The sequence below is a fragment of the Typopeltis vanoorti genome, chromosome 21 (genome assembly GCF_054136105.1).
Source record: "Typopeltis vanoorti isolate ZY-2024b chromosome 21, IOZ_Tvanoo_1.0, whole genome shotgun sequence".
Taxonomy (NCBI): Eukaryota; Metazoa; Arthropoda; class Arachnida; order Uropygi; family Thelyphonidae; genus Typopeltis; species Typopeltis vanoorti.
This window is the reverse complement of record NC_143569.1, coordinates 27,250,368-27,262,543: the sequence shown is the minus strand read 5'-3', so window position 1 is coordinate 27,262,543 and position 12,176 is coordinate 27,250,368. Positions and strand designations below refer to the sequence as shown.

General features: G+C 34.4%; 1 protein-coding gene across 1 annotated transcript in view; it reads right to left on the bottom strand.

The window, feature by feature from the left end:
- LOC150094685 (cell adhesion molecule Dscam1-like) overlaps positions 1 to 12,176 on the bottom strand; it is a 639,127-nt gene that overhangs the window by 71,175 nt on the left and 555,776 nt on the right. The gene's annotated exons all lie outside the window — the stretch shown is intronic.

Below are 12,176 nucleotides of genomic sequence, written 5' to 3'. Positions count from 1 at the left end.
TAACAATGAAATTTAAACTCGACACACACGTGTTCATAACAAGGCGTTCCTAAACAATTTAGATTTTATTATATATTGCTACATTATGTATTTGTTATATATCAATAGTTTTCCATATTAATTTAATCCTATAGGGTATTAACTGATTTCTGACAAAAAATTGCACTTGTGCATTTTCATAAAATTCCTGATATGACCCCAAGGGTGGGTGGGTGTGGGGGGGGGTTGTACAGGATAATATGATAGTATATTATACATTTTATTCATTATTAATTCCTGCAGACAATTTTCCACTAAATTAGTCTGTTATCTGTCAGGACACAAATATTGCCAGATCTTATACATTATTTCGGTCTTCTAAGGTACTTCTCACTGCATCAATCCGCCTAGATGTTGGTCTCCTCTGAGTCTTTCTTACCTACCATCACACACCCTCTTCTTCTAACGTTTCCTCTCTCATTCTTTGACTACGTAATTTTCTGCATACTGTTCTGTTTACACCATATAAATTAGGGTTCTGAACAGCTTTCATCTTGGGACTTTATCATTCTCAATGATACAAAATTCATTGAGAATGAATTGTTAATGTTTCATTTTTAAGAAAAAGAGACCATAGAATTCATACAAATAAATACTACTTGCGGTTAAACACATTGCTTCTCATCTAGAACAACATGACATGCACTCAAATTCGATTATGTAGAAACAAACTGCCTTTCGGTTTACAAAAAGTTTGGGTTAGAAGTATATTAGCAATTTCCTATTGGGAATGAAATAACTTGTGAGATTTTATTTATTTTGCTTATTTTCTGATTTACGAGGAAGATATATTTTTTACCATTTTTATTTTAAGATAATTTACAGTTAAATAAAAGTTTAATATTCGCTTTCTATTTAGGTGAGAGGTTGGACGTGGTTTAGAGAATCGACCGTGAGATGCGGTAATTAATACCCTCGGAGGGTAATGGATGGCAATACTGCAGCCAATGAACTTCTGAGGCTCAGCTATTGCTGTTACCCTCCTGCCATGATCAGAGCTTTAATATCTCAATAACACCTTATCCCTACACTGTCCTCTACAGATAACGGGGAAGATGAAAAGCATTCTTGCTTCGCCCCTTCAAGCCAGTCCTCATAAGGACTATAAGCTTTCTACTTATGCGATATTACTATTTATCCATTTGCATTGTTCAATTCTGTACACCGACATTATTAGTATGATAATGATAAATGTATAAAAACGAAACTATAAATAAATATCAAATCTGAGAGAACGTTTTGTAATAAAAAAGATAGATAAAGAATGCTAAATGTTAATTTTGAGCAATATTTATTATTATTGACTATTCTAGGGATGTGTATAATTTTATCCGAATACGTATAATTACTGAAAATTCGTGAGTTTGAAAGGGGAACAAAATCGAACTTAGAAGTGCTTGTGTCTGCACTAAATGTTTTATCAACTTGCAGGAACTTACTGTGAATATGTCGATCAAGTTGGAAAAGGTTTACATTAAAACACTGAACATGCCGAATGACATTCATGTCGCAGAAGCTCGAACTAGCGTATCAAAAAAAAAAAAAAAAAAAATCGCTTGTTGGCAACTATATACGAATCATTCGACCTACTTCGTTTGCATTGTCGAATTCTGCTAGACTAGGTACTACAATATTCTCAAAGGGATAGGATCAAATAGGAACTTGGCTAACGTGTTGGTGAAGATTAATAAACTTAATGCGGTTGATATGTGGGTGCTTTATTCCATATAAATTAATTATATGGAATAAAGTACCCGTAGTTCCAGTACAGGGACTCACGTGCATGATTAAACTACTCCAAGATATTAAAAATCGGATTCATTATTATTTTTTGGTTGGAAGATTATTCTTGGCGTAAATTTTAGACGTGTGTACTGCGCATAAAACTCGTGGTTCCAACGAACAAAAATTCCGATAACGCAGTATCAGGGGTTCGATAATTACAAATAACCATTATCTGATTAAGTTTGTAAAAAAAAAAAAAAAAAAAAAAAAAAAAAAACCTCATATTAACAAGCCATCACAAACAGTGATTTTTTTTTAGGTATAACATCATCCCAGTCGTCATATTTAGATTTTCACAAATCTCCCTTAGAAGAACTAGTAAGATATAGTACATATAACTAAATCATTCATAAAGTTACACTCAACAACTAAATTATTATATGTATTATTATTACGTGACACCTCCAGGAAGTCCAAAGACTCATCGCGGGAGGGCACCCACTCTACAACTCTCCGTTTCCACCAATCAATCCAATAACTACAGCGAGCCGCATCATCTACACCGACGTAATCTACTGCCCATCACCACCACTTGTACTTTCACAAACATTCTTGCCCACTGCGGGATTCGAGCCCACAGCCTTTTCAGTAGAGAGCGGATACGCTAACCACTCGGCCAACCAGGCCAGCATTTCATTTATTATTATTTAATTTTTATTTATTTTACTTACATTTCTTTTATAAGATTTACTCTGATATCTTACGAACTCGGAGCATGTGGTAAGTTATAAAGACAAGCTTAAATTTTTGGATATCCAGTACGATGGTTTGCATATCCTACAAACGGCTTGTATTAAAAGAATCTGTGCTAATCTAATTTTTACACTCGATTTCTTTATTTAATTCTCCATGACCGATTCTCAACAACGTATAATACAAATAAAAACTGACCCTAACTTTCTAAATATCAATGATTCGAATTCTGAGCATTAGGTAAATATCGCTTCGAACTCTGAGCATGTGAGTGATATGAATTGTTGTTTTGTTTCTATTTAATAACAGATCATTGCTAAGCTACAGGAGATGATTTTTAAGAGAAATCTTAAAGATAATCATAAATAAAACGCATTAAGATAATGTAGAGTTTTTGTCGTCTATCTCACGTAAATTATAAATTCTTCGCTTCGCTTATACCAAGCGAATCTTTTAAAATTACACGTGTTCCGAGAAAAAAAAAACGTCAGGGAAAAATCTTAAATGCCTTAAAAAGTTTACATTATACAAACAAAATGAGTAACCTTTTGCAAAATTGTTAGGAATAAGGAAACAGATAAAAGTTAAAAGCATATTCAGACAATGAACCACTTTTCTTCGTTAACAAGATAAATGAATGGAAATTTCTACAAAAAAAAAATGCTTAAGAAGAACTTCTGTTTAACAAGAAGCACAAAAGCACTCTTAATTGAAAATCAGACGTAAATGACTATAGGTATTTACTAAGCAAATACTTATTTTGAACGCACATATAAACATCATTCAAAACGAATGGGCTTCAACCAGAAAAAAGGCGTCTACCATTAATTAAATGCACCGCAAATGGAAAACAGCTCGCGTGATTCAAGTGGCTTGTTCAATTTATGCCAAAATAAACAAAACTTCATTCTACACTGTGTGCGCGCGCTCAAATCATGCTTTTACTAAAGTTGAGAGAGTGAACAATTTCAAAATAATAAATGAATCGCGAGCAGAGTTAGGCACGTGGAAAAGACGGCTTTTGGATGAAAGAAATGAACAATAATTTAATACGAAAAGAAATAACATTTTCTGTTCAAATATTAATACAGTACATTGAGAATGTTCTTTTTTGTTTCCCGAGTAATGTATTTGCTATTTTAGTAACCAAACATTGCACACATAACGAGATCTTGAGAACAAATTGCTTTAAAGTACATAACTGAAGAAAAAGAAACAATATTTATATTCACTTAGGACACACAAAATTCTAAAGCGAAGTATAAAACTGTTAAAAATTCATATTTGGCGCAATATTTGTAATTTAATTAGCGAGTAAAATTCACTTTTATCTAATATACGATAGCGTGCAATCAACGTTAATGTTAGTGAATGGAGTGGAAGTAACGAACTTGGAAATTGCAACGGAGATGTAATTATAATTTTTAATAATATAACCAAATGAAGAATTAAAATAAACGTTTGGTAAATTCGGCCCTGAAATGTTGGCTGTATTTATTTAAGGTGACGAAATCTGAAAACGGTGGACATTTAGTTGGAACAATCCTGTTGAAATCAGTGAAGATAAACTGAAGTATAATACATTCGCTTAATAATCTTTATCTTACAGTAAATAATGTGGATAACAGTTAATTAACATTAAACATGCGCTGAATAGCAAAGTACGTTCTATTATAATCTACATTATCTCTCAGAGAGGATTAAAATACATTAACGAAATGGTTTGGTTAACAAATGAAATTCATTCTTTCGTTCAATCTCATAAACTCGTTGTGAGTTACATGTATCATGCTTTAACAGCGCTAATACTTAGTGGTTTGTTAAAAGGGGAAAAAATGTTTTAATGGGTATTTAAGTTTCCTAATAAGCAATTCCTAATAAAATGCAGAGACTAAGCCTCTAATCCTTAAATTATAATATTAGAAAGCTGAGCTGCAAATTGTGATTGAACTTTCTCTCTTAATAATGTATGTGTGTGTTTTAGTTAGTCGAAAGGCAGATCGATGTATGCTGAAGCCTTTTGTCGGTTTTAAGATGATTACAGATCTTCTCATCACTATATTTTAAAATAAATGCAGTGATTCTGTTATTTTATTTAAAAATAAAATAAAACTATAACATTGCAAATATACGTTAAGGATTACATAATATTGAACTGATATGTAAGTAAAGCCCTCTCTAAAAATTAAGACGATCCCGCAGACCACTCCCTACGAATGGCCAAAAGATCGTCCAACTCAGTGAGGGGGCCCCCATCACTGAGCAGAACCGCTCATTTCCAGGGAAAAGTATTCCTCGACAAAGCCCCTGATGGTCCACGCCAGAGAACACCCTCCCCAGAGACTCAAAATGCTCTCTCATGGCAAACCCCCCGAAATCTAAGACTCCTCCCTCCCTCACCGGGAGCAAAATTCCGAAAGAAACCTAAGAGAGCGAAACTCCGCTTGCCATTTTAGTCGCCGCTTACGACATGCATGGGCGACAATGGGACTATTCTTATTCCGGCCACCACACGGGATGAAATTATATTTATATTGAACTCATAATATGAAACGTTATTCAGATGGCTATACATTTAACTTTTAAGCAGCTTATGTCCTTGAATAAGCCAGGTGTCGATGGTTTTATACAGGGCGGTGAAAAGTCGTAACCCTTGGACCTTCAACAACATCTAAATACCAAACAGTGGGATTTATTCTCACCCCAGGCAATTTGGTGATGGACGTTATCCAATCATTCGACTAGGCCAGCAAACGTAGAAAAGGTTTACCATATAATTTATTTGAACGATACTGAGTAAGTTCCTGGTTCCAGATTATATAAACTTTATCCCACTTAAGATACCAAATGAATGATAGGCTAATCTCCCCTTTAGCCGTTGGAGTTGACATAAATACATCCTGCACGCACGCGCTATTGCAGTTGAAGCTAACTAGATTATCATTCTAATGTCTTTTTTTAGCATTTCAAAATAAATAAATAAACGTAAAATGTTGAGTTAATAACTACGTATATATTCTTATAACCTAAAACCAGTCTCGTATTCTCATATAAAACTTTTTATAGTTACAATGAAGACAATATTATAATTTTGTGTGTTACAATATTATGTCCCGGTGTATAACGTAGGAGGTGTTGACCTTGGATGACAAAAAAAAAAAAAAAACAGCTCCTAATGAATGAAAATGCTAATATACAAATTTGCTCTCGTAGAAAACTCAATACTAAACGTTTTAAAGATTAAAAAATATTTCATTTGATTAGTATTTTATCCATTTTTGGCATATTAATAATATTTCATAATCAGGGAAATAATAATTAACTAAGTATTATTAAGTAAGTTAAAATTTCTTTTCAATTTTTTTTAAAGAATATAATATATGAAAGTACACCTTTTACTAGAATTCATAGATAAATTATATTTAAGGGTGTTGGGACTGTATTTATGTATAGACATATTTATGTATTCCCCATGTGGTTGCCGGAATAAGAATAGCCTCAACGTAAATCCATGCGTGTCGTAAAAGGCGACTAAAATGGACGCTGAGTTTCGAGAGTTTTCCTCTCGAGAATTTTGCTCCCGGTGAGGGGGCTTAAATTTCCGAAGGTTTGCCCGGGAGTACATATTTTGAGTCTACGGGGAGGATGTCCTCCGGCACGGCCCGCTGAGGGTCTTTGTCGGTGGATGCTTTTCCCTGGAATATGAGCGGTTCTGCTCGGTGGTGGTGGTGGGGGGGGGGGGGAGCCCGTCACTGAGTGGGGCCAACGCAGAGTTGGACGGTCTTTCGGCAACTATGAAGTGGTCTAGGGATCGTCCGAATTTTTAGAGTTGGCTTTACTTAAATATCGCCAGCTAAATTATTAAATCGTCAAGTTGCTGGGAACATGTTGGCAGCACAAGTTAGGAAAAAACAGTTAATGTGAACTGGTTACAGAACGAAAAATATGCCAGCAAGGAACTTTTTCATAGAATGATATCGTTATTATGTGGTCTGCAGTAAACAGCTTTGAAACAACTGAAATCCGGTTTCCAATAAATCAACATGAATATGTGCTTTGCTATCGACTATCCCAATATTTGATGTTATGGCAGTTCAGCTCTTTAAATTTCAAGTTAATTGCTGCCATCTTGAAAGTTAAGACCCTGTTCTTATATTTTACACAAGTTTGCTTAATTTATTGCCGGGCATGTTTGCTTATTACATTCTTTATAGCAATGTTATTTTCTGGTTCATAAACGGTTTAAGTGAAAATAGTTGAGAAAATGTCTTTCTTCCATTACATCAGTGATCTCAGCTATAAGAAGCGTGTGTCGCTTTCTTGTAAATGAATGTCCCGTTATTGTGAAGGAATACCACAGGATTACTGGATTCGGGTTAGTTTTATCGAGAATATACACAAAAGAACTGATGCAATCCTTAAAGCCTTCGGTTTCCACATAAATTACTAAATAATTTTTTCTGGTCACCTTTTTTATGTTTAGTGTAATCAACGATTGTTTTTAATTCAATTCTGTTTACGCTGAAGTTTAATATTGGTTTTATTCATTATCACACAGACATTCGCTGCGTATGAAGGAACGTAACCGTGCACATTTCAAAAATGAAAAAGAAATATGCAAATGAAAAGTGAACATTTTTATCTTCAGACATGCATTATGCATTCACAGTGGATCACGTTTATCCTCTTAGGAAATGGCTACAAAAATATCGACGGAGAGCTTTAGGAATAATAATCCAAAGGGCCTTTTACTATAACTTAAGTGAATGTCTACAGAACCAATATGTTGTATGTTACGACAAAATTGATCAAAAAAAAAAAAAAACATTTGTGCAAATCAAAGCGCTTAAGGTTGACTTGCATTTTTTTATATTTGAAAATTAATATCAAACCTTTATAAAACAGGTATTTAGTTTATATACCGCTTTTGTAACTTAAGTTAAATTTTAATGAAAGAAAAAAAAATTCCATATTGTATACAACTGTTTTGAATTTCTATTGTAACAGAGAGGCGCACACACAGCATTGCAAATCCCTAATAACAGGAGGGGGAAAAAAGTGTAGCCATTCCACAGGGCTCTTGCAACATACGGAGGGTGGCAATGGAAGTGGGAGGGGAGGTGGAAAGGCGAGGCATTGCGCTCAGTTATTTTAATGCTTCAGCCGATAGACCCGAAGGTCCTGCTCATAGATAAGGCTTTCCTAGACAAGGAAAGCGTCGGTAGTACCGCTTCTTTGGCATTTTCTAGAAATAGAACGACCTCTAGGATTAGATTTTCTTTGCAAGCTTAACAAAGAGGCTCTTTTTTATCGGATGTTCTGTCTATATATCTCGCGTGTGCACCATGCTATTATAAAGTGACCGAACTTTTCTTTGTTCCATCTTTTTTTTTTTTTCTTTTCCTGTTTAAGCAATGTTTATTCCATAATGCAATATGAATGGGAGCTTAAAACACCGCATTTGGTGATAAAAAGGTTTTAGGAAAAATTATCAAAACCGTCAAAGGCTATTAATATTCCGTCTCGAGTCTTAGAAGAAAAAGAAGAAATTAAAACCTCCCAAGCTTAGAGAGGATAAATGGTTATGGATGTAATATATTTTCATTCCCTCCTGATCATAATGAAAAGAAGGAAATATACTAAAATAAGATAACCTGTCGTGTAAAGTTGGTGATAACTGAATTAACATCGATAAAATCGGGGCAATCAAGTATCGAAATATTTTTGCATTCAATTTCTCTTGGAGGTCTGTTTTTTGTTATTTTAAAAGACAAGAGGAATCAAATTGATCTTCTTTCGGAAAATAATTTGAGGACAATGAATACTTCAGTTCATGTAGATTTTAAATGCCATATATATTATTATCTGTATGTAAAGCCAACTTATAAGGACTGGCTTAAAGGGGCGAAGCAAGAATGCTTTTCATCTTCCCCGTTATCTGTAGAGGACAGTGTATGGATAAGGTGTTATTAAGCAATTAAAGCTCTGATCATTGCAGGAGGGTAACAGCAACAGCCGAGCCTCAGTTAGAACTTCATTAGCTACAGCATTGCCATCCATTACCCTCCAAGGGTATTGGATTGAATGTATCAATCCTCCACCGTGTCCAAAAATCCTGTAAAGTCAACGAATTTGAGTACTTAATAAACGAATCTTTTATATAAATTTTCTTTAGGTGTACAAAATGCTTTAGATTTTTTTAAAAATAATATTCGATTGTTTTAAAAAATATTTCCATTATTATTTTAAAAACATTAGTTGCAATATTCTTTCATATATTTATCTTTTCTTTTCTTCCCTCTTATTATTTAATCAAGTTGATTTCTTATGACACCGAAGAGCAGATTGTAAAATTTATTAAGGTTAACGATTTCTTCTTGCAATGGTAAAATACCATTACCAGAAAATAAGCAAAACAGTTTTCTGACATTAAGGTAATTATTGTTATTTAAATTAACCATCATTTAACAAAAAAAGAAACCACAAAATTTCACATTAAATCATGCATTAAAATTCGAATTTTAGCCCAGTTTCAAATAAACCACTATGGGAATAATTTTTCTAGAATCAACTAAGAAATTCGGACTATCTCAAAAGCCCAAACTTCTATCAAAGTGTATTTTCCTTTTAAAAAAAAAAGTTTTCTTACTTCGAAAGAGAGAGAGAGACCGAGCACAACGAAAAGAGCATTGATGGACAGGGACTTTTAGAGTTCATCCTCAAAAGTTTAGGATTCATGTGAAGTTTTTATTTTATGTAGAAAATCTTCCTTGGTGCGTTCTTAAACTGAGCCCTAAGATTAGGTTGAGTCTACATTTTAATCCAATAAAGCCAGCTTGCTTTTCGGAAACGAAGAAGTGGATTTTTCCTTTTGCTTACAGTTTTGCCTTTTTCTCTTCATCTGTCTTGTCGATATAAAAGGGAGATATAAAAAACCCTGTTGCTCTGTCAGCTTGCATTCCATTCCTACCTCTTGCAAGTTCATGGCGAGTCCTGTTTATTTTATTGATTTTTTTTTATCCTACAGATCATAAGATACGATGTTCTTTCCATCATAAACAATGACATGCATTTACTCTGATCACTGAAGATGTCTTAGTGCTTCGAGGCAAGATTTCCTTCAGTAATATATAAATAGGCACAGAAAAGGACTGGATAACAATTTCTTATTTGGTCTTGCCAAAATAAGAATCTGTCGGAAGATAGAATAAATAATTTTCAAGTGTACTGCCTTTATTGATTATGACAGTACGAATCAGATGAAGTTTGGCAGTCAAAATAATTCTGATGTTTATAATACGAAATCATTTAACGGTTTTGATAGAAAGAATAGGATCGGGTTTCGAACTGCTTAGAATTAGCGCCAAGAGCGGTTTACTGAAGTACCTGATTTTGAAAAAAGAACGTTATTTCAATAATATGGGATTTTATTTAAATTCTCATAATCTGCATGCAACAGGAGGCAGAATTATGCAGAGATGATTTCCAATATGAGCTACGCATTTTTTTTTTATCCCACTATATCTGACAAAAGAAACGGATATGTTAACTCAATCTTGACGTCTGCATTTCCGGTGTCTACTAGTTTTTGTGATAAATCAAGGAGATGGGAACTGATTAGTTTAATTATGGCTAAATGATGTCGTTTGTTGAATAAATATAATTTACTCGTGTTATCCTGATTAAAAGCTTCCGTAGCTCAGTCAGTACAGACGAAGTCCTTTGGTCGAAAAGAGCAGGGTTCGATTCGCGTCACTGACATGAGGAACCCTTATCTGGTCCCTTTCGACTAATGGTGAGTTAGCCGGTCGTAGGGTTTTTTTCACCTGAAAACTCGGATTTTTGTCCATCAGAACAGGCAAACCGGCCCCGTGAACACACACACACATCTACAGACAAACCAATCTACTCCGTAGGATTTGGGTTACGAATACCTACATGTAAAATGTGTAGGTCCGCGCGTGAGCGTAAATTAGGACAGGATAGGATCCTGACTAGCTGAAACAAAATGCAAAATGCAGAGCCAAATCTAAATCTAGAAACATCTCCATCTAAACTGAAGGTGGAGAGGTTTCCTTTCCGAGAAAATGATGTTTTTCACACAAAACAGACAAATTAACACACGCACACAGAGCAGACAACGCAGATAGGATTAACCGTCCTATCATAAGGCGATACGAAATTTCTAAAGAAGCCAACATACTTGGCCGTGAGAGATCATTGAGTCTAACACAAAAAGGGAAGATGGGTTGAAAAATATATGAAAGAAACTGACTTTAGAGAAATATCACTAACAGAATAAATATTTGTTTTTATGCCTTAGGTGATCTTAGAGCCAGTTTTATTAATTCTAACACAATAATGGATGGGAGTTCCGAAATAGTGAAAGTTTTATTTATGTAAGTATTTTTGCCCTAAAAATCATTCAGTTTTTCACTGCAATAAGCCTTCTAGAAAACTGACGTATGGATATACGATGACTTGACGCAGGATAATTCACAGCAACTTGACTTCAAATCATAACCCAGTAATGAAGAGAATTGGCATAAGATTAAGGTATCGTAAGCCGGATTAACAACAGCTCATTTTTCTGTTTCTTCGGATGTAGAAACAGACTATCGCTTTAAATATTTGTTATTTCTGCTTTAAAATTTACAGCACAAACAGGACACAGAAATAAGTAGTTTAAAGAAGATTACTTTGACATAAAAATAGAAATTTGTAGGAATATAATAGATGTAAACTGTGTGGTTTGTGCATAAATTATACAATCAAATTATAAATATGTAGCAGGAGTTCGGAAGCACTGGAAAATCCAAGTATAAAATAAATTACATCATTATTTCTTATAGAGATAAGTTGCATAGATTAATATCTAAATTGTATGAAATATTTAAATCGAATTTCGTAATTTCACTCCAATTGCGAGTATAGCATAGGATAACAAATTGATTATCACATAACATTTCATTCTCCGCTTAGTAATAATAAAAGAAGCGGATTACTTAGAATGCTAGCGAAGTGAATGGTAAAGAAATAATACGCCTCTCTCTCTATTTTCTCCAAAAAGGTCACATCCAACCATCTGTATATCTACAGCAGTATAAATGCGCTCCTCCGTTTACACACACGGCATACGACACTCGAGAACTTTTCCCATTCGAATTCAGGTATCTAGTACGTAGCCATGGCAACTGAACAACGAGATAGATGTATGCCAAGTTTTAAGTTGATGGAAGACGAAAATCCTAACCGTACTATACTACTAATGTGGTAGGCACAGGGTGCATTATGTAATGTATTGTGGCCCTGAAGCATTATTTTGATGTTCTTCGTTGCAATATATCAGTTATTGGAAATTCTATTCCCAAACATCAACCCATTACTTGGCTTTACATTGCCGCGACCTCTGCTACACTGACACGAAAAGTTCCATGACAGGGGTAGGGGGAGAGAGAGAGAGAATTCCTTTATGTACAAGATACAGAAAGATAGAAAACAAATAGGCGAGCAAGCACCGATGACAACTTCTTAACGATCTCAAACCATCAGGAGGAACATTAAGGTTGAATCCTTCCGCGTAACTGACAGACAGGGAGCGCTAATCATCAGTCTCCAAGCTTCTAATAAATGGGCAAAAAAAAAAAAAAGACAGATAA